This window comes from Nicotiana tomentosiformis, chromosome 4, assembly GCF_000390325.3.
Source record: "Nicotiana tomentosiformis chromosome 4, ASM39032v3, whole genome shotgun sequence".
Taxonomy (NCBI): Eukaryota; Viridiplantae; Streptophyta; class Magnoliopsida; order Solanales; family Solanaceae; genus Nicotiana; species Nicotiana tomentosiformis.
In genome coordinates, this window is record NC_090815.1 from 72,944,463 (window position 1) to 72,961,855 (window position 17,393).

Consider the following 17,393-nt stretch of genomic DNA (forward strand, 5'->3'; position numbering starts at 1 on the left):
GAAGGTTTTGCATCCCTCGGCGGTATGTCTAATAAATTCAAAAATAGGTTTTAAGCTGTGTAAACAAAATAGATACTTTTTTACACAAAATAACAATATTTTTAAAGGTAATAGTTATGCAAAAAATCAAAAAAGCAATATATAATAAATAAGGAAAATATATACGGGCTTAAAAATGCTGCAATTGACACGTCACTATGCCTTGGCCTCGAAGGCGACATCCATAAAACGTCTAGTTGCGACGTCGCCGTTCCATGCGGCCTAGTATGATAGGCATGTAGCTAGGCCTTACGGGCCCTCTAATTGTGATATTATCGTCGAGCGTGGCTTATTGTTGTTGGTCAACGCCTTTGCCCGCAAAAAATAGTAAAAATCAAAAGAGGAATTGCGTAAAACGGATAAATGAGCGTAAAGTTATGTCGTTTTAAGGTTTTACATCTTCGCACCTAAAGCGGAAGTAGGAAAGGTATTAAGAGAATTTAGAGTGCAAGGAATGTCGGATGCTATCATACCAGCACTAACGCACCGGATCCCATCAGAACTCCGAAGTCAAGCGTGCTTGGGCGAGAGTAGTACTAGGATGGGTGACCCATTGGGAAGTCCACGTGTTGCTTCCCTCTTTTTAGGCAAAATTTATATCTTACTTCTTTTAATGTATCGGAGGTATGTCTAATAAATTCACAAATGAGTTTTAAGCAGTGTAAAAGAAATAGATATATTTTTACACGAAATAATAATATTTTTAAAGGTAATAGTTATGAAAAAAATCAAAAAAGTAATATATATAGTAAATAAGGAAAATATTTACGGCTTAACAACTCTGTACTTGACACGTCACTACGCCTTGGCCTCGAAGGCGACATCCGTAAAACGTCTAGTTGCGATGTCACCGTTCCATGCGGCCTAGTGTTATAGGCATGTAGCTAGGCATTAGGGGCCCTCTAATTGTGATATTATCGTCGAGCGCAGCTTGTTGTTGTTGGTCAATGCCTTTGCCCGCGAAAAATAGTGGAAATCAAAAGAGGAATTGCATAAAACGGATAAATGAGCGTAAAGTTATGCCGTTTTAAGGTTTTACATCTTCGCACCTAAAGCGGAAGGAGGAAAGGTATTAAGAGAATTTAGAGTGCAAGGAATGTCAGATGCGATCATACCAGCACTAACGCATCGGATCCCATTAGAACTCCGAAGTAAAGAGTGCTAGGGCGAGAGTAGTACTAGGATGGGTGACCCCCTGGGAAGTCCTCGTGTTGCATCCCTCTTTTTAGGCAAAATTTATATCTTACTTCTTTTAATGTATCGGCCGTATGTTTAATAAATTCACAAATAAGTTTTAAGCAGTGTAAATGAAATAGATATTTTTTTACACGAAATAACAGTATTTTAAAAGTTATAGTTATGAAAAAAAACATCAAAAAAGCTATATATAGTAAATACGGAAAATATTTACGGGCTTAACAACGCTGCACTTGACACGTCACTACGCCTTGACCTCGAAGGCGACATCCGTAAAACGTCTAGTTGAGACGTCACCGTTCCATGCGGCCTAGTGTGATAGGCATGTAGCTAGGCCTTAAGGCCCCTCTAATTCTGATATTATCGTCGCGCGCGGCTTGTTGTTGTTGGTCAATGCCTTTGCCCGCGCAAAATAGTGGAAATCAAAAGAGGAATTGCATAAAATGGATAAATTAGCATAAGGTTATGTCGTTTTAAGGTTTTACATCTTTGCACCTAAAGCGGATGGAGGAAAGGTATTAAGAGAATTTAGAGTGCAAGGAATGTCGGATGCGCTCATACCAACACTAACGCACCGGATCTCATCAGAACTCTGAAGTCAAGCATACTTGGGCGAGAGTAGTACTAGGATGGGTGACCCCCTGGGACGTCCTTGTGTTGCATCCCTCTTTATAGGCAAAATTTATATATTACTTCTTTTAATGTATCGGCGGTATGTCTAATAAATTCAAAAATACGTTTTAAGCTGTGTAAACGAAATAGATATTTTTTTACATGAAATAACAATATTGTTAAAGGTAATAGTTATGAAAAAAATCAAAAAAGCAATATATAGTAAATAAAGAAAATATTTACGGGCTTAGCAACGCAACACTTGAATCGTCACTACGCCTTGACCTCGAAGGCGACATCCGTAAAATGTCAAGTTGCGACGTCGCCGTTCCATGTGGCCTAGTGTGATAGGCATGTAGCTAGGCCTTACGGGCCCACTAATTGTGATATTATCGTCGAGCGCGGCTTGTTGTTGTTGGTCAATGCCTTTGCCCGCGAAAAATAGTGGAAATCAAAAGAGGAATTGCGTAAAACGGATAAATGAGCGTAAAGTTATGTCGTTTTAAGGTTTTACATCTTCGCACCTAGAGCGGAAGTAGGAAAGGTATTAAGAGAATTTAGAGTGCAAGGAATGTCGGATGCGATCATACCAGCACTAACGCACCGGATCCCATCAGAACTCCGAAGTCAAGCGTGCTTGGGCGAGAGTAGTACTAGGATGGGTGACCCATTGGGAAGTCCACGTGTTGCATCCCTCTTTTTAGGCAAAATTTATATCTTACTTCTTTTAATGTATCGGCGGTATGTCTAATAAATTCACAAATGAGTTTTAAGCAGTGTAAACGAAATAGATATTTTTTTACACGAAATAACAATATTTTTAAAGGTAATAGTTATGAAAAAAATCAAAAAAGCAATATATAGTAAATAAGGAAAATATATACGGGCTTAACAACGCTGCACTTGACACATCACTATGCCTTGGCCTCGAAGGCGACATCCGTAAAACGTCTAAGTGCGACGTCGCCGTTCCGTGCGGCCTAGTGTGATACGCATGTAGCTAGGCCTTACGGGCCCTCTAATTGTGATATTATCATCGAGCGCGGCTTATTGTTGTTGGTCAATGCCTTTGCCCGCGAAAAATAGTGATAATCAAAAGAGGAATTGCGTAAAACGGATAAATGAGCGTAAAGTTATGTCGTTTTAAGGTTTTACATTTTCGAACCTAAAGCAGAAGTAGGAAAGGTATTAAGAGAATTTAGAGTGCAAGGAATGTCAGATGCGATCATAGCAGCACTAACGCACCGGATCCCATTAGAACTCCGAAGTCAACCGTGCTTGGGCGAGAGTAGTACTAGGATGGGTGACCCATTGGGAAGTCCACGTGTTGCATCCCTCTTTTTAGGCAAAATTTATATCTTACTTCTTTTAATGTATCAGAGGTATGTCTAATAAATTCACAAATGAGTTTTAAGCGGTGTAAAAGAAATAGATATTTTTTTACACTAAATAATAATATTTTTAAAGGTAATAGTTATGAAAAAAATCAAAAAAGCAATATATATTAAATAAGGAAAATATTTACGGCTTAACAACGCTGTACATGACACGTCACTACGCCTTGGCCTCGAAGGCAACATCCATAAAACGTCTAGTTGCGACGTCGCCGTTCCATGCGGCCAAGTGTTATAGGCATGTAGCCAGGCCTTAAGGCCCCTCTAATTGTGATATTATCGTCGCGCGCGGCTTGTTGTTGTTGGTCAATGCCTTTGCCTGCGAAAAATAGTGGAAATCAAAAGAGGAATTGCGTAAAACGGATAAATGAGCGTAAAGTTATGTCGTTTTAAGGTTTTACATCTTCGCACCTAAAGCGGAAAGAGGAAAGGTATTAAGAGAATTTAGAGTGCAAGGAATATCGGATGCGATCAAACCAGCACTAACGCACCGGATCCCATCAGAACTCCGAAGTGAAGCGTGCTTGGGCGAGAGTAGTACTAGGATGGGTGACCCCCTGGGAAGTCCACGTGTTGCATCCCTCTTTTTAGGTAAAATTTATATCTTACTTCTTTTAATGTATTGGCGGTATGTCTAATAAATTCACAAATGCGTTTTAAGCAGTGTAAACGAAATAGATATTTTTTTACACGAAATAACAATATTTTTAAAGGTAATAGTTATGAAAAAAATCAAAAAAGCAATATATAGGAAATAAGGAAAATATATACAGGCTTAACAATGCTGCACTTGACACGTCACTACGCCTTGGCCTCGAAGGCGACATCCGTAAAATGTCTAGTTGCGACGTCGCCATTCCATGCGGCCTAGTTTGATAGGCATGTAGCTAGGCCTTACGGGCCCTCTAATTGTGATATTATCGTCGAGCGTGGCTTGTTGTTGTAGTTGGTCAATGCCTTTGCCCGCGAAAAATAGTGGAAATTAAAAGAGGAATTGCGTAAAACGGATATATGAGCTTACAGTTATGTCGTTTTAAGGTTTTACATCTTCGCACCTAAAACGGAAGGAGGAAAGGTATTAAGAGAATTTAGAGTGCAAGGAATGTCGGATGCGATCATACCAGCACTAACGCACCGGATCCCATCAGAACTCCGAAGTCAAGCGTTCTTGGGCGAGAGTAGTACTAGGATGGGTGATCCCATGGGAAGTCCTCGTGTTGCATCCCTCTTTTTAGTCAAAATTTATATCTTACTTCTGTTAATGTATCAGAGGTATGTCTAATAAATTCACAAATGAGTTTTAACCAGTGTAAACGAAATAGATATTTTTTTACACGAAATTACAATATTTTAAAGGTAATACTTACGAAATAAATAAAAAAAGTAATATATAGTAAATAAGGAAAATATTTATGGGCTTAACAACGCTGCACTTGACACGTCACTATGCCTTGGCCTCGAAGGCGACATCCGTAAAATGTCTAGTTACGACGTCGCCGTTCCATGCGGCCTAGTGTGATAGGCATGTAGCTAGGCCTTACGGGCCATCTAATTATGATATTATCATCGAGCGCGGCATGTTGTTGTTGGTCAATGCCTTTTCCCGCGAAAAATAGTTGAAATCAAAAGAGGAATTGCGTAAAACGGATAAATGAGCGTAAAATTATGTAGTTTTAAGGTTTTCCATCTTCGCACCTAAAGCGGAAGGAGAAAAGGTAGTAAGAGAATTTAGAGTGCAAGAAATGCCGGATGCGATCATACCAGCACTAACGTACCGGATCCCATCAGAACTCCGAAGTCAAGCGTGCTCGGGCGAGAGTAGTACTAGGATGGGTGAACCCCTGGGAAGTCCTCGTGTTGCATCCCTCTTTTTAGGAAAAATTTATATCTTACTTCTTTTAATGTATCAGCGGTATGTCTAATAAATTCACAAATGAGTTTTAAGCAGTGTAAACGAAATATATATTTCTTTACACGAAATAACAATATTTTTATAGGTAATAGTCATGAAAAAAATTAAAAAAGCAATATATAGTAAATATTGAAAATATTTATGGGCTTAACAACGCTGCACTTGACACGTCACTACGCCTTGGCCTCGAAGGCGACATCCGTAAAACGTCTAGTTGCGACATCGCCGCTCCATGCGGCCTAGTGTGATAGGCATGTAGCTAGGCCTTACGGGCCCTCTAATTGTGATATTATCATCGAGCACGGCTTGTTGTTGTTGGTCAATGCCTTTGCCCGCGAAAAATAGTTGAAATCAAAAGAGGAATTGCGTAAAACGGATAAATGAGCGTAAAGTTATGCCGTTTTAAGTTTTTACATCTTCGAACCTAAAGCGGAAGGAGGAAAGGTATTATGAGAATTTAGAGTGAAAGGAATGCCGGATGCGATCATACCAGCATTAACGCACCGGATCCCTTCAGAACTCCGAAGTTAAGCATGCTTGGGCGAGAGTACTACTAGGATGGTTGCCCCCTGGGAAGTCCTTGTGTTGCACCCCTCTTTTTAGGTAAAATTTATATCTTACTTCTTTTAATGTATCGGCGGTATGTCTAATAAATTCACAAATGAGTTTTAAGCAGTGTAAACGAGATAGATATTTTTTACACGAAATAACAATATTTTTAAAGGTAATAGTTATGAAAAAAAAAATAAAAAAAGAAATATATAGTAAATAAGGAAAATATTTACGGGCTTAACAATGCTGCACTTGACACATCACTACGCCTTGGCCTCGAAGGCGACATCCGTAAAATGTCTAGTTGCGACGTCGCTGTTCCATGCGGCCTAGTGTGATAGGCATGTAGCTAGGCCTTACGGGCCATCTAATTGTGATACTATCGTCGAGCGCGGCTTGTTGTTGTTGGTCAATTCCTTTGCCCACGAAAAATAGTTGAAATCAAAAGAAGAATTGCATAAAACGGATAAATGAGCGTAAAGTTATGTCGTTTTAAGGTTTTTCATCTTCGCACCTAAAGCGGAAGGAGGAAAGGTATTAAGAGAATTTAGAGTGCAAGGAATGTTGGATGCGATCATACCAGAACTAACACACCGGATCCCATCAGAACTTCGAAGTCAAGCGTGCTTGTTCGAGAGTAGTACTAGGATGGGTGACCCCCTGGGAAGTCCTTGTGTTGCATCCCTCTTTTTAGGTAAAATTTATATCTTACTTCTTTTAATGTATCGGCGGTATGTCTAATAAATTCACAAATGAGTTTGAAGCAGTGTAAACGAGATAGATATTTTTTACACGAAATAACAATATTTTGAAAGATAATAGTTATGAAAAAAATCAAAAAAGCAATATATAGTAAATAAGGAAAATATTTACGGGCTTAACAATGCTGCACTTGACACGTCACTACGCCTTGGCCTCGAAGGCGACATCCGTAAAACGTCTAGTTGCGACGTCGCCGTTTCATGCGGCCTAGTGTGATAGGCATGTAGCTAGGCCTTACGGGCCATCTAATTGTGATATTATCGTCGAGCGCAGATTGTTGTTGTTGGTCAATGCCTTTGCCCGCAAAAAATAGTGGAAATCAAAAGAGGAATTGCGTAAAATGGATAAATGAGCGTAAAGTTATGTCGTTTTAAGGTTTTACATCTTCGCACCTAAAGCGGAAGGAGGAAAGGTATTAAGAGAATTTAGAGTGCAAGGAATGTCGGATGCGATCATACCAGTACTAACGCACCGGATCCCAATAGAACTTCGAAGTCAAGCATGCTTGTTCGAGAGTAGTACTAGGATGGGTGACCCCCTGGGAAGTCCTCGTGTTGCATCCCTCTTTTTAGGTAAAATTTATATCTTACTTCTTTTAATGTATCGGCGGTATGTCTAATAAATTCACAAATGAGTTTTAAGCAGTGTTAGATATTTTTTTACACGAAATAACTATATTTTTATAAGTAATAGTTATGAAAAAAAATCAAAAAAGCAATATATAGTAAATAAGGAAACTATTTACGGGCTTAACACCGTTGCGCTTGACACGTCACTACGCCTTGGCCTCGAAGGCGACATCTGTAAAACGTCTAGTAGCGACGTCGCCATTCCATGCGGCCTAGTGTGATAGGCATGTAGCTTGGCCTTACGGGCCATCTAATTGTGATATTGTCGTCGAGCGCGGCTTGTTGTTGTTGGTCAATGCCTTTGCCCGCGAAAAATAGTTGAAATCAAAAGAGGAATTGCGTAAAATGGATAAATGAGCGTAAAGTTATTTAGTTTTAAGGTTCTACATCTTCGCACCTATAGCGGAAGGAGGAAAGGTATTAAGAGAATTTAGAGTGAAATGAATGCCGGATGCGATGATACCAGCACTAACGCACCGGATCCCTTCAGAACTCCGAAGTTAAGCGTGCTTGGGCGAGAGTAGTACTTGGATGGTTGCCCCTTGGGAAGTCCTCGTGTTGCATCCCTCTTTTTAGGCAAAATTTATATCTTCTTTTAATGTAACGGCGGTATGTCTAATAAATTCACAAATGCGTTTTAAGCACTGTAAACGAAATAGATATTTTTTTACACGACATAACAATATTTTTAAAGGTAATAATTATAAATATATATATATATATATATATATATATATATATATATATATATATATATATATATATATATATATATATAGTAAATAAGGAAAACATTTACGAGCTTAACAACGTTGCACTTGACATGTAACTATGCCTTGGCCTCAAAGGCGACATCCGTAAAATGTCTAGTTGCGACGTCGCCATTCCATGCGGCCTAGTGTGATAGGCATGTAGCTAGGCCTTACGGGCCCTCTAATTGTGATATTATCGTCTAGCGCAACTTATTGTTGTTGGTCAATGCCTTTGCCCGCGAAAAATAGTTGAAATCAAAAGAGGAATTGCGTAAAACGGATAAATGAGCGTAAAGTTATGTAGTTTTAAGGTTTTACATCTTCGCACCTAAAGCGGAAGGAGGAAAGGTATTAAGAGAATTTAGAGTGAAAGGAATACCGGATGCGATCATACTAGCACTAACGCACCGGATCCCTTCAGAACTCCGAAGTTAAGCGTGCTTGGGCGAGAGTAGTACTAGGATGGTTGCCTCCGGGAAGTCCTCGTGTTGCATCCCTCTTTTTAGGCAAAATTTATATATTCTTTTAATGTATCGGCGGTATGTCTAATAAATTCACAAATGCGTTTTAAGTAGTGTAAACGAAATAGATATTTTTTTACACGAAATAACAATATTTTTAAAGGTAATAGTTATGAAACAAATTAAAAAAATATATATAGTAAATAAGGAAAATATTTACGAGCTTAACAACGCTGCACTTGACACGTCACTACGCCTTGGCCTCCGAGGCGACATCCGTAAAACGTCTAGTTGCGATGTCGCCGTTCCATTCGGCCTAGTGTGATAGGCATGTAGCTAGGCCTTACGGGCCCTCTAATTGTGATATTATCATCGAGCACGGCTTGTTGTTGTTGGTCAATGCCTTTGCCCGCGAAAAATAGTTGAAATCAAAAGAGAAATTGCGTAAAACGGATAAATGAGCGTAAAATTATGTCGTTTTAAGGTTTTCCATCTTCGCACCTAAAGCGGAAGGAGAAAAGGTAGTAAGAGAATTTAGAGTGCAAGAAATGCCGGATGCGATCATACCAGCACTAATGTACCGGATCCCATCAGAACTCCGAAGTCAAGCGTGCTTGGGCGAGAGTAGTACTAGGATGGGTGACCCCCCTGGGAAGTCCTCGTGTTGCATCCCTCTTTTTAGGCAAAATTTATATCTTACTTCTTTTAATGTATCGGCGGTATGTCTAATATATTCACAAATGAGTTTTAAGCAGTGTAAACAAAATAGATATTGTTTTACACGAAATAGCAATATTTTTAAAGGTAATAGTTATGAAAAAAATCAAAAAAGCAATATATAGTAAATAAGGAAAATATTTACAGCCTTAACAACGCTGCACTTAACACATCACTACGCCTTGGCCTCGAAGGCGACATCCGCAAAACGTCTAGTTGCGACGTCGTTCTTCCATGCGGCCTAGTGTGATAGGCATGTAGCTAGGACTTACGGGCCCTCTAATTGTGATATTATCATTGAGCGCGGCTTGTTGTTGTTGGTCAATGCCTTTTCCCGCGAAAAACAGCTGAAATCAAAAGAGGAATTGCGTAAAACGGATAAATGAGCGTAAAGTTATGTCACTTTAAGGTTTTACATCTTCGCACCTAAAGCGGAAGGAGGAAAGGTATTAAGAGAATTTAGAGTGAAAGGAATACCGGATGCGATCATAACAGCACTAACGCACCGGATCCCTTCAGAACTCCGAAGTTAAGCGTGCTTGGGCGAGAGTAGTACTAGGATGGTTGCCCCCTGGGAAGTCCTCGTGTCGCATCCCTCTTTATAGGCAAAATTTATATATTCTTTTAATGTATCGGCGGTATGTGTAATAAATTCACAAATGTGTTTAAAGCAGTGTAAACGAAATAGATATTTGTTTACACGAAATAACAATATTTTTAAAGGTAATAGTTATGAAAAAAATTAAAAAAATATATATAGTAAATAAGGAAAATATTTACGGGCTTAACAACGCTGCACTTGACATGTCACTACGCCTTGGCCTCGAAGGCAACATCCGTAAAACGTCTAGTTGCGACGTCGCTGTTCCATGCGGCCTAGTGTGATAGGCATGTAGCTAGGCCTTACGGGCCATCTAATTGTGATATTATCGTCGAGCGCGGCTTGTTGTTGTTGGTCAATGCCTTTGCCCGCGAAAAATAGTTGAAATCAAAAGAGGAATTGAGTAAAACGGATAAATGAGCGTAAAGTTATGTCGTTTTAAGGTTTTACATCTTCGCACCTAAAGCGGAAGGAGGAAAGGTATTAAGAGAATTTAGAGTGCAAGGAATGTCGGATGCGATCATACCAGAACTAACACACCGAATCCCATCAGAACTTCGAAGTCAAGCGTGCTTGTTCGAGAGTACTACTAGGATGGGTGACACCCTGGGAAGTCCTCATGTTGCATCCCTCTTTTTAGGTAAAATTTATATCTTACTTCTTTTAATGTATCGGCGGTATGTCTAATAAATTCACTAATGAGTTTGAAGCAGTGTAAACGAGATAGATATTTTTTACACGAAATAACAATATTTTTAAAGATAATAGTTATGAAAAAAATCAAAAAAGCAATATATAGTAAATAAGGAAAATATTTACGAGCTTAACAACGCTGCACTTTACACGTCACTACGCCTTGGCCTCGAAGGCGACATCCGTAAAACGTCTAGTTGCGACGCCGCCGTTCCATGCGGCCTAGTGTGATAGGCATGTAGCTAGGCCTTACGGGCCATCTAATTGTGATATTATCATCGAGCGTGGCTTGTTGTTGTTGGTCAATGCCTTCGCCCGCGAAAAATAGTTGAAATCAAAAGAGGAATTGCGTAAAACGGATAAATGAGCGTAAAGTTATGTCGTTTTAACATTTTCCATCTTCGCACCTAAAGCAGAAGGAGGAAAGGTATTAAGAGAATTTAGAGTACAAGAAATGCCGGATGCGATCATACCAGCACTAACGTACCGGATCCCATCAGAACTCCGAAGTCAAGCGTGCTTGGGCGAGAGTAGTACTAGGATGGGTGACCCCCTGGGAAGTCCTCGTGTTGCATCCCTCTTTTTAGGCAAAATTTATATCTTACTTCTTTTAATGTATCGGCGGTATGTCTAATATATTCACAAATGAGTTTTAAGCAGTGTAAACAAAATAGATATTTTTTTTACACGAAATAACAATATTTTTAAAGTTAATATTTATGAAAAAAATCAAAAAAGCAATATATAGCAAATAAGGAAAATATTTACGAGCTTAACAATGCTGCACTTTACACGTCACTACGCCTTGGCCTCGAAGGCGACATCCGTAAAACGTCTAGTTGCGACGTCGCCGTTCCATGCGGCCTAGTGTGATAGGCATGCAGCTAGGCCTTACGGGCTAATTGTGATATTATCGTCTAGCGCAGCTTGTTGTTGTTGGTCAATGCCTTTGCCCGCGAAAAATAGTTGAAATCAAAAGAGGAATTGCGTAAAACGGATAAATGAGCGTAAAGTTATGTAGTTTTAAGGTTTTACATCTTCGCACCTAAAGCGGAAGGAGGAAAGGTATAAGAGAATTTAGAGTGAAAGGAATACCGGATGCGATCATACCAGCACTAACGCACCGGATCCTTTCAGAACTCCGAAGTTAAGCGTGCTTGGGCGGGAGTAGTACTAGGATGGTTGCCCCCTGGGAAGTCCTCGTGTTGAATCCCTCCTTTTAGGCAAAATTTTTATCTTACTTCTTTTAATGTATCGGCGGTATGTCTAATAAATTCACAAATGAGTTTTAAGCAGTGTAAACGAGATAGATATTTTTTACACAAAATAACAATATTTTTAAAGATAATAGTTATGAAAAAAATCAAAAAAGCAATATATAGTAAATAAGGAAAATATTTACGGGCTTAACAACGCTGCACTTGACACGTCACTACGCCTTGGCCTCGAAGGCAACATCCGCAAAACGTCTAGTTGCGGCGTCGTTGTTCCATGCGGCCTAGTGTGATAGGCATGTAGCTAGGACTTACGGGCCCTCTAATTGTGATATTATCATTGAGCGCGGCTTGTTGTTGTTGGTCAATGCCTTTTCCCGCGAAAAACAGTTGAAATCAAAAGAGGAATTGCGTAAAACGGATAAATGAGCGTAAAGTTATGTCGTTTTAAGGTTTTACATCTTCGCACCTAAAGCGGAAGGAGGAAAGGTATTAAGAGAATTTAGAGTGAAAGGAATACCGGATGCGATCATACCAGCACTAACGCACCGGATCCCTTCAGAACTCCGAAGTTAAGCGTGCTTGGGCGAGAGTAGTACTAGGATGGTTGCCCCCTGGGAAGTCCTCGTGTCGCATCCCTATTTTTAGGCAAAATTTATATATTCTTTTAATGTATCGGCGGTATGTCTAATAAATTCAAAAATGCATTTTAAGCAGTGTAAACGAAATAGATATTTGTTTACACGAAATAACAATATTTTTAAAGGTAATAGTTATGAAACAAATTTAAAAAAAATATATAGTAAATAAGGAAAATATTTACGGGCTTAACAACGCTGCACTTGACACGTCACTACGCCTTGGCCTCGAAGGCAACATCCGTAAAATGTCTAGTTGCGACGTCGCTGTTCCATGCGGCCTAGTGTGATAGGCATGTAGCTAGGCCTTACGGGCCATCTAATTTTGATATTAACGTCGAGCGCGGCTTGTTGTTGTTGGTCAATGCCTTTGCCCGCAAAAAATAGTTGAAATCAAAAGAGGAATTGCGTAAAACGGATAAATGAGCGTAAAGTTATGTCGTTTTAAGGTTTTACATCTTCGCACCTAAAGCGGAAGGAGGAAATGTATTAAGAGAATTTAGAGTGCAAGGAATGTCGGATGCGATCATACCAGAACTAACACACTGGATCCCATCAGAACTTCGAAGTCAAGCGTGCTTGTTCGAGAGTAGTACTAGGATGGGTGACCCCCGGGAAGTCCTCGTGTTGCATCCCTCTTTTTAGGTAAAATTTATATCTTACTTCTTTTAATGTATCGGCGGTGTGTCTAATAAATTCACTAATGAGTTTGAAGCAGTGTAAACGAGATAGATATTTTTTACACGAAATAACAATATTTTTAAAGATAATAGTAATGAAAAAAATCAAAAAAGCAATATATAGTAAATAAGGAAAATATTTACGAGCTTAACAACGCTGCACTTGACACGTCACTATGCCTTGGCCTCGAAGGTGACATCCGTAAAACGTCTAGTTGCGACGTCGCCGTTCCATGCGGCCTAGTGTGATAGGCATGTAGCTAGGCCTTACGGGCCATCTAATTGTGATATTATCGTCGAGCGTGGCTTGTTGTTGTTTGTCAATGGCTTTGCCCGCGAAAAATAGTTGAAATCAAAAGAGGAATTGCGTAAAACGGATAAATGAGCGTAAAGTTATGTCGTTTTAACGTTTTCCATCTTCGCACCTAAAGCAGAAGGAGGAAAGGTATTAAGATAATTTAGAGTACAAGAAATGCCGGATGCGATCATACCAGCACTAATGTACCGGATCCCATCAGAACTTCGAAGTCAAGCATGCTTGTTCGAGAGTAGTACTAGGATGGGTGACCCCCTGGGAAGTCCTCGTGTTGCATCCCTCTTTTTAGGTAAAATTTATATCTTACTTCTTTTAATGTATCGGCGGTATGTCTAATAAATTCACAAATGCGTTTTAAGCAGTGTAAGAGAAATAGATATTTTTTTACACGACATAACAATATTTTTAAAGGTAATAGTTATGAAAAAAAATATATATATATATATAGTAAATAAGGAAAACATTTACGAGCTTAACAACGCTGCACTTGACATGTCACTATGCCTTGGCCTCGAAGGCGACATCCGTAAAATGTCTAGTTGCGACGTCGCCGTTCCTTGCGGCCTAGTGTGATAGGCATGTAGCTAGGCTTTACGGGCCCTCTAATTGTGATAGTATCGTCTAGCGCGGCTTGTTGTTGTTGGTCAATGCCTTTGCCCGCGAAAAATAGTTGAAATCAAAAGAGGAATTGCGTAAAACGGATAAATGAGCGTAAAGTTATGTAGTTTTAAGGTTTTACATCTTCGCACCTAAAGCGGAAGGAGGAAAGGTATTAAGAGAATTTAGAGTGAAAGGAATACCGGATGCGATCATACCAGCACTAACGCACCGGATCCCTTCAGAACTCCGAAGTTAAGCGTGCTTGGGCGAGAGTAGTACTAGGATGGTTGCCCCCTGGGAAGTCCTCGTGTCGCATCCCTCTTTTTAGGCAAAATTTATATATTCTTTTAATGTATCGGCGGTATGTCTAATAAATTCACAAATGCGTTTTAAGCAGTGTAAACGAAATAGATATTTTTTTACACGAAATAACAATATTTTTAAAGGTAATAGTTATGAAAAAAATTAAAAAAAAAAATATAGTAAATAAGGAAAATATTTACGGGCTTAACAACGCTGCACTTGACACGTCACTACGCCTTGGCCTCGGAGGCGACATCCGTAAAACGTCTAGTTGCGACGTCGCCGTTCCATTCGGCCTAGTGTGATAGGCATGTAGCTAGGCCTCACGAGCCCTCTAATTGTGATATTATCATCGAGCACAGCTTGTTGTTGTTGGTCAATGCCATTGCCCGCGAACAATAGTTGAAATCAAAAGAGGAATTGCGTAAAACGGATAAATGAGCGTAAAGTTATGTCGTTTTAAGGTTTTACATCTTCGCACCTAAAGCGGAAGGAGGAAAGGTATTAAGAGAATTTAGAGTGCAAGAAATGCCGGATGCGATCATACCAGCACTAACGTACCGGATCCCATCAGAACTCCGAAGTCAAGCGTGCTTGGGCGAGAGTAGTACTAGGATTGGTGACCCCCTGGGAAGTCCTTGTGTTGCATCCCTCTTTTTAGGCAAAATTTATATCTTACTTCTTTTAATGTATCGGCGGTATGTCTAATATATTCACAAATGAGTTTTAAGCAGTGTAAACAAAATAGATATTTTTTTACACGAAATAACAATATTTTTAAAGGTATTAGTTATGAAAAAAATCAAAAAAACAATATATAGTAAATAAGGAAAATATTTACAGGCTTAACAACGCTGCACTTAACACGTCACTACGCCTTGGCCTCGAAGGCGACATCCGTAAAATGTCTAGTTGCGACGTCGCCGTTCCATGTGGCCTAGTGTGATAGGCATGCAGCTAGGCCTTACGGGCCCTCTAATTGTGATATAGTCGTCGATCGCGGCTTGATGTAGTTGGTCAATGCCTTTGCCCGCGAAAAATAGTTGAAATCAAAAGAGGAATTGCGTAAAACGGATAAATGAGAGTAAAGTTATGTCGTTTTAAGGTTTTACATCTTCGCACCTGAAGCGGAAGGAGGAAAGGTATAAGAGAATTTAGAGTGCAAGGAATGTCGGATGCGATCATACCAGCACTAACGCACCGGATCCCATCGGAACTCCGAAGTTAAGGGTGCTTGGGCGAGAGTAGTACTAGGATAGGTGACCCCTTGGGAAGTCCTCGTGTTGAATCCCTCCTTTTAGGCAAAATTTTTATCTTACTTCTTTTAATGTATCGGCGGTATGTTTAATAAATTCACAAATGAGTTTTAAGCATTGTAAACGAGATAGATATTTTTTACACAAAATAACAATATTTTTTAAGATAATAGTTATGAAAAAAATCAAAAAAGCAATATATAGTAAATGAGGAAAATATTTACGGGCTTAACAACGCTGCACTTGACACGTCACTACGCCTTGGCCTCGAAGGCGACATCCATAAAATGTCAAGTTGCGACGTCGCTGTTCCATGCGGCCTAGTGTGATAGGCATGTAGCTAGGACTTACGGGCCCTCTAATTGTGAAATTATCGTCGCGCGCGGCTTGTTGTTGTTGGTCAATGACTTTTCCCGTGAAAAATAGTTGAAATCAAAAGAGGAATTGCGTAAAACGGATAAATGAGGGTAAAGTTATGTCGTTTTAAGGTTTTACACCTTCGCCCTAAAGCGTAAGTTGGAAAGGTATTTAGAGAATTTAGAGTGCAAGGAATGCCGGATGCGATCATACCAACACTAACGCACCAGATCCCATCAGATCTCCGAAGTTAAGCATGCTTGGGCGAGAATAGTACTAGGGGTGACCCCTTGGGAAGTCCTCGTGTTGAATCCCTCCTTTTAGGCAAAATTTATATCTTACTTCTTTTAATGTATCGGCGGTATGTCTAATAAATTCACAAATGGGTTTTAAGCAGTGTAAACGAAATAGATATTTTTTTACACGAAATAATAATATTTTTAAAGGTAATAATTATTAAAAAAATCAAAAAAACAATATATAGTAAATAAGAAAAATATTTACGGGCTTAACAACGTTACACTTGACACGTCTCTATGCCTTGGCCTCAAAGGCGACATCCGTAAAACGTCTAGTTGCGACGTCGCCGTTCCATGCGGCCTAGTGTGATAGGCATGTAGATAGGCCTTACGGGCCCTCTAATTGTGATATTATCATCGAGCGCGACTTGTTGTTGTCGGTCAATGCCTTCACTCGCGAAAAATAGATGAAATCAAAACAGGAAATGCGTAAAACGGATTAATAAGCGTAAACTTATGTCGTTTTAAGCTTTTATATCTTCGCACCTAAAGCGGAAGAAGGAAGGGTATTAAGAGAATTTAGAGTGCAAGAAATGTCGGATGCGATCATACCAGCACTAACGCACCAGATAGCGTGCTTGGGTGAGGGTAGTAGTAGTAAGGGTGACCCCTTAGGAAGTCCTCGTGTTGCATCCCTCTTTTTAGGCAAAATTTGTATCTTACTTCTTTTAATGTATCGACGGTATGTCTAATAAATTCACAAATGAGTTTTAAGCAGTGTAAACGAAATAGATATTTTTTACATGAAATAACAATATTTTTAAAGATAATAGTTATAAAAAAAATCAAAAAAGCAATATATAGTAAATAAGGAAAATATTTACGGGCCTAACAATGCTGCACTTGACATGTCACTACGCCTTGGCCTCGAAGGCGACATCCATAAATTGTCTAGTTGTGACGTCGCCGTTCCATGCGGCCTAGTGTGATAGGCATGTAGCTAGGACTTACGGGCCCTATAATTGTGATATTATCATCGCGCGCGGCTTGTGGTTGTTGGTCAATGCGTTTGCCCGTGAAAAATAGTTGAAATCAAAAGAGGAATTGCTTAAAATGGATTAATGAGCATAAAATTATGTCGTTTTAAGGTCTTACACCTTCGCACCTATAGCGGAAGGAGGAAAGGTATTAGGAGAATTTAGAGTGCAAGGAATATCGGATGCGATCATACCAGCACTAACACTTAGGATCCCATCAGAACTCCGAAGGTAAGTATGCCTGAGCGAGAGTAGTACTAGGATGGGTCACCCCCTGGAAAGTCCACGTGTTACATCCCTCTTTTTAGGAAAAATTTGTATCTTACTTCTTTTAATGTATCGGCGGTATGTTTAATAAATTCATAAATGAGTTTTAAGCAGTGTAAACGAAACAGATATTTGTTTAAACGAAATAACAATATTTTTAAAGCA

General features: G+C 39.5%; 23 non-coding genes and 3 pseudogenes across 23 annotated transcripts; all 26 read left to right on the forward strand.

The window, feature by feature from the left end:
* The first annotated feature begins 498 nt into the window (after positions 1 to 498).
* On the forward strand, positions 499 to 617 carry LOC138910721 (5S ribosomal RNA). Its single transcript, XR_011415866.1, has one exon. It is a non-coding gene; the product is annotated as a 5S ribosomal RNA (ribosomal RNA).
* Positions 618 to 1,140: 523 nt separating this feature from the next.
* Positions 1,141 to 1,259, forward strand: LOC117278820 (5S ribosomal RNA). Its single transcript, XR_004509180.2, has one exon. It is a non-coding gene; the product is annotated as a 5S ribosomal RNA (ribosomal RNA).
* Positions 1,260 to 1,783: 524 nt separating this feature from the next.
* Positions 1,784 to 1,902, forward strand: LOC117278812 (5S ribosomal RNA). The gene has a single exon (XR_004509172.2). It is a non-coding gene; the product is annotated as a 5S ribosomal RNA (ribosomal RNA).
* A 522-nt stretch (positions 1,903 to 2,424) lies between these two features.
* LOC117278795 (5S ribosomal RNA) lies at positions 2,425 to 2,543 on the forward strand. Its single transcript, XR_004509155.2, has one exon. It is a non-coding gene; the product is annotated as a 5S ribosomal RNA (ribosomal RNA).
* Positions 2,544 to 3,065: 522 nt separating this feature from the next.
* On the forward strand, positions 3,066 to 3,184 carry LOC117278806 (5S ribosomal RNA). The gene has a single exon (XR_004505344.2). It is a non-coding gene; the product is annotated as a 5S ribosomal RNA (ribosomal RNA).
* Positions 3,185 to 3,705: 521 nt separating this feature from the next.
* LOC117275163 (5S ribosomal RNA) lies at positions 3,706 to 3,824 on the forward strand. The gene has a single exon (XR_004505313.2). It is a non-coding gene; the product is annotated as a 5S ribosomal RNA (ribosomal RNA).
* A 525-nt stretch (positions 3,825 to 4,349) lies between these two features.
* LOC117278826 (5S ribosomal RNA) lies at positions 4,350 to 4,468 on the forward strand. Its single transcript, XR_004509185.2, has one exon. It is a non-coding gene; the product is annotated as a 5S ribosomal RNA (ribosomal RNA).
* A 521-nt stretch (positions 4,469 to 4,989) lies between these two features.
* On the forward strand, positions 4,990 to 5,108 carry LOC117278817 (5S ribosomal RNA). Its single transcript, XR_004509177.2, has one exon. It is a non-coding gene; the product is annotated as a 5S ribosomal RNA (ribosomal RNA).
* Positions 5,109 to 5,630: 522 nt separating this feature from the next.
* On the forward strand, positions 5,631 to 5,748 carry LOC117278822 (5S ribosomal RNA). The gene has a single exon (XR_004509182.1). It is a non-coding gene; the product is annotated as a 5S ribosomal RNA (ribosomal RNA).
* Positions 5,749 to 6,272: 524 nt separating this feature from the next.
* Positions 6,273 to 6,391, forward strand: LOC117278824 (5S ribosomal RNA). The gene has a single exon (XR_004509184.2). It is a non-coding gene; the product is annotated as a 5S ribosomal RNA (ribosomal RNA).
* A 521-nt stretch (positions 6,392 to 6,912) lies between these two features.
* LOC117278821 (5S ribosomal RNA) lies at positions 6,913 to 7,031 on the forward strand. The gene has a single exon (XR_004509181.2). It is a non-coding gene; the product is annotated as a 5S ribosomal RNA (ribosomal RNA).
* Positions 7,032 to 7,546: 515 nt separating this feature from the next.
* LOC138910737 (5S ribosomal RNA) lies at positions 7,547 to 7,664 on the forward strand. The gene has a single exon (XR_011415878.1). It is a non-coding gene; the product is annotated as a 5S ribosomal RNA (ribosomal RNA).
* A 565-nt stretch (positions 7,665 to 8,229) lies between these two features.
* On the forward strand, positions 8,230 to 8,346 carry LOC138910702 (5S ribosomal RNA). The gene has a single exon (XR_011415854.1). It is a non-coding gene; the product is annotated as a 5S ribosomal RNA (ribosomal RNA).
* A 517-nt stretch (positions 8,347 to 8,863) lies between these two features.
* Positions 8,864 to 8,983, forward strand: LOC138910710 (5S ribosomal RNA). Its single transcript, XR_011415859.1, has one exon. It is a non-coding gene; the product is annotated as a 5S ribosomal RNA (ribosomal RNA).
* A 522-nt stretch (positions 8,984 to 9,505) lies between these two features.
* On the forward strand, positions 9,506 to 9,623 carry LOC117275579 (5S ribosomal RNA). The gene has a single exon (XR_004505757.2). It is a non-coding gene; the product is annotated as a 5S ribosomal RNA (ribosomal RNA).
* Positions 9,624 to 10,140: 517 nt separating this feature from the next.
* On the forward strand, positions 10,141 to 10,259 carry LOC117275578 (5S ribosomal RNA; annotated as a pseudogene).
* Positions 10,260 to 10,780: 521 nt separating this feature from the next.
* On the forward strand, positions 10,781 to 10,899 carry LOC117275581 (5S ribosomal RNA). Its single transcript, XR_004505759.2, has one exon. It is a non-coding gene; the product is annotated as a 5S ribosomal RNA (ribosomal RNA).
* A 518-nt stretch (positions 10,900 to 11,417) lies between these two features.
* LOC117275577 (5S ribosomal RNA) lies at positions 11,418 to 11,535 on the forward strand. Its single transcript, XR_004505755.2, has one exon. It is a non-coding gene; the product is annotated as a 5S ribosomal RNA (ribosomal RNA).
* A 521-nt stretch (positions 11,536 to 12,056) lies between these two features.
* Positions 12,057 to 12,174, forward strand: LOC117275585 (5S ribosomal RNA). The gene has a single exon (XR_004505763.2). It is a non-coding gene; the product is annotated as a 5S ribosomal RNA (ribosomal RNA).
* A 517-nt stretch (positions 12,175 to 12,691) lies between these two features.
* LOC117275202 (5S ribosomal RNA) lies at positions 12,692 to 12,809 on the forward strand. The gene has a single exon (XR_004505762.2). It is a non-coding gene; the product is annotated as a 5S ribosomal RNA (ribosomal RNA).
* Positions 12,810 to 13,330: 521 nt separating this feature from the next.
* Positions 13,331 to 13,449, forward strand: LOC117278801 (5S ribosomal RNA). The gene has a single exon (XR_004509161.2). It is a non-coding gene; the product is annotated as a 5S ribosomal RNA (ribosomal RNA).
* A 521-nt stretch (positions 13,450 to 13,970) lies between these two features.
* On the forward strand, positions 13,971 to 14,088 carry LOC117278802 (5S ribosomal RNA). The gene has a single exon (XR_004509162.2). It is a non-coding gene; the product is annotated as a 5S ribosomal RNA (ribosomal RNA).
* A 517-nt stretch (positions 14,089 to 14,605) lies between these two features.
* On the forward strand, positions 14,606 to 14,724 carry LOC117275582 (5S ribosomal RNA). Its single transcript, XR_004505760.2, has one exon. It is a non-coding gene; the product is annotated as a 5S ribosomal RNA (ribosomal RNA).
* A 521-nt stretch (positions 14,725 to 15,245) lies between these two features.
* On the forward strand, positions 15,246 to 15,364 carry LOC117275576 (5S ribosomal RNA). Its single transcript, XR_004505754.2, has one exon. It is a non-coding gene; the product is annotated as a 5S ribosomal RNA (ribosomal RNA).
* A 520-nt stretch (positions 15,365 to 15,884) lies between these two features.
* On the forward strand, positions 15,885 to 16,000 carry LOC117275139 (5S ribosomal RNA; annotated as a pseudogene).
* A 1,141-nt stretch (positions 16,001 to 17,141) lies between these two features.
* Positions 17,142 to 17,260, forward strand: LOC117275183 (5S ribosomal RNA; annotated as a pseudogene).
* The last annotated feature ends 133 nt before the right edge of the window (positions 17,261 to 17,393 follow it).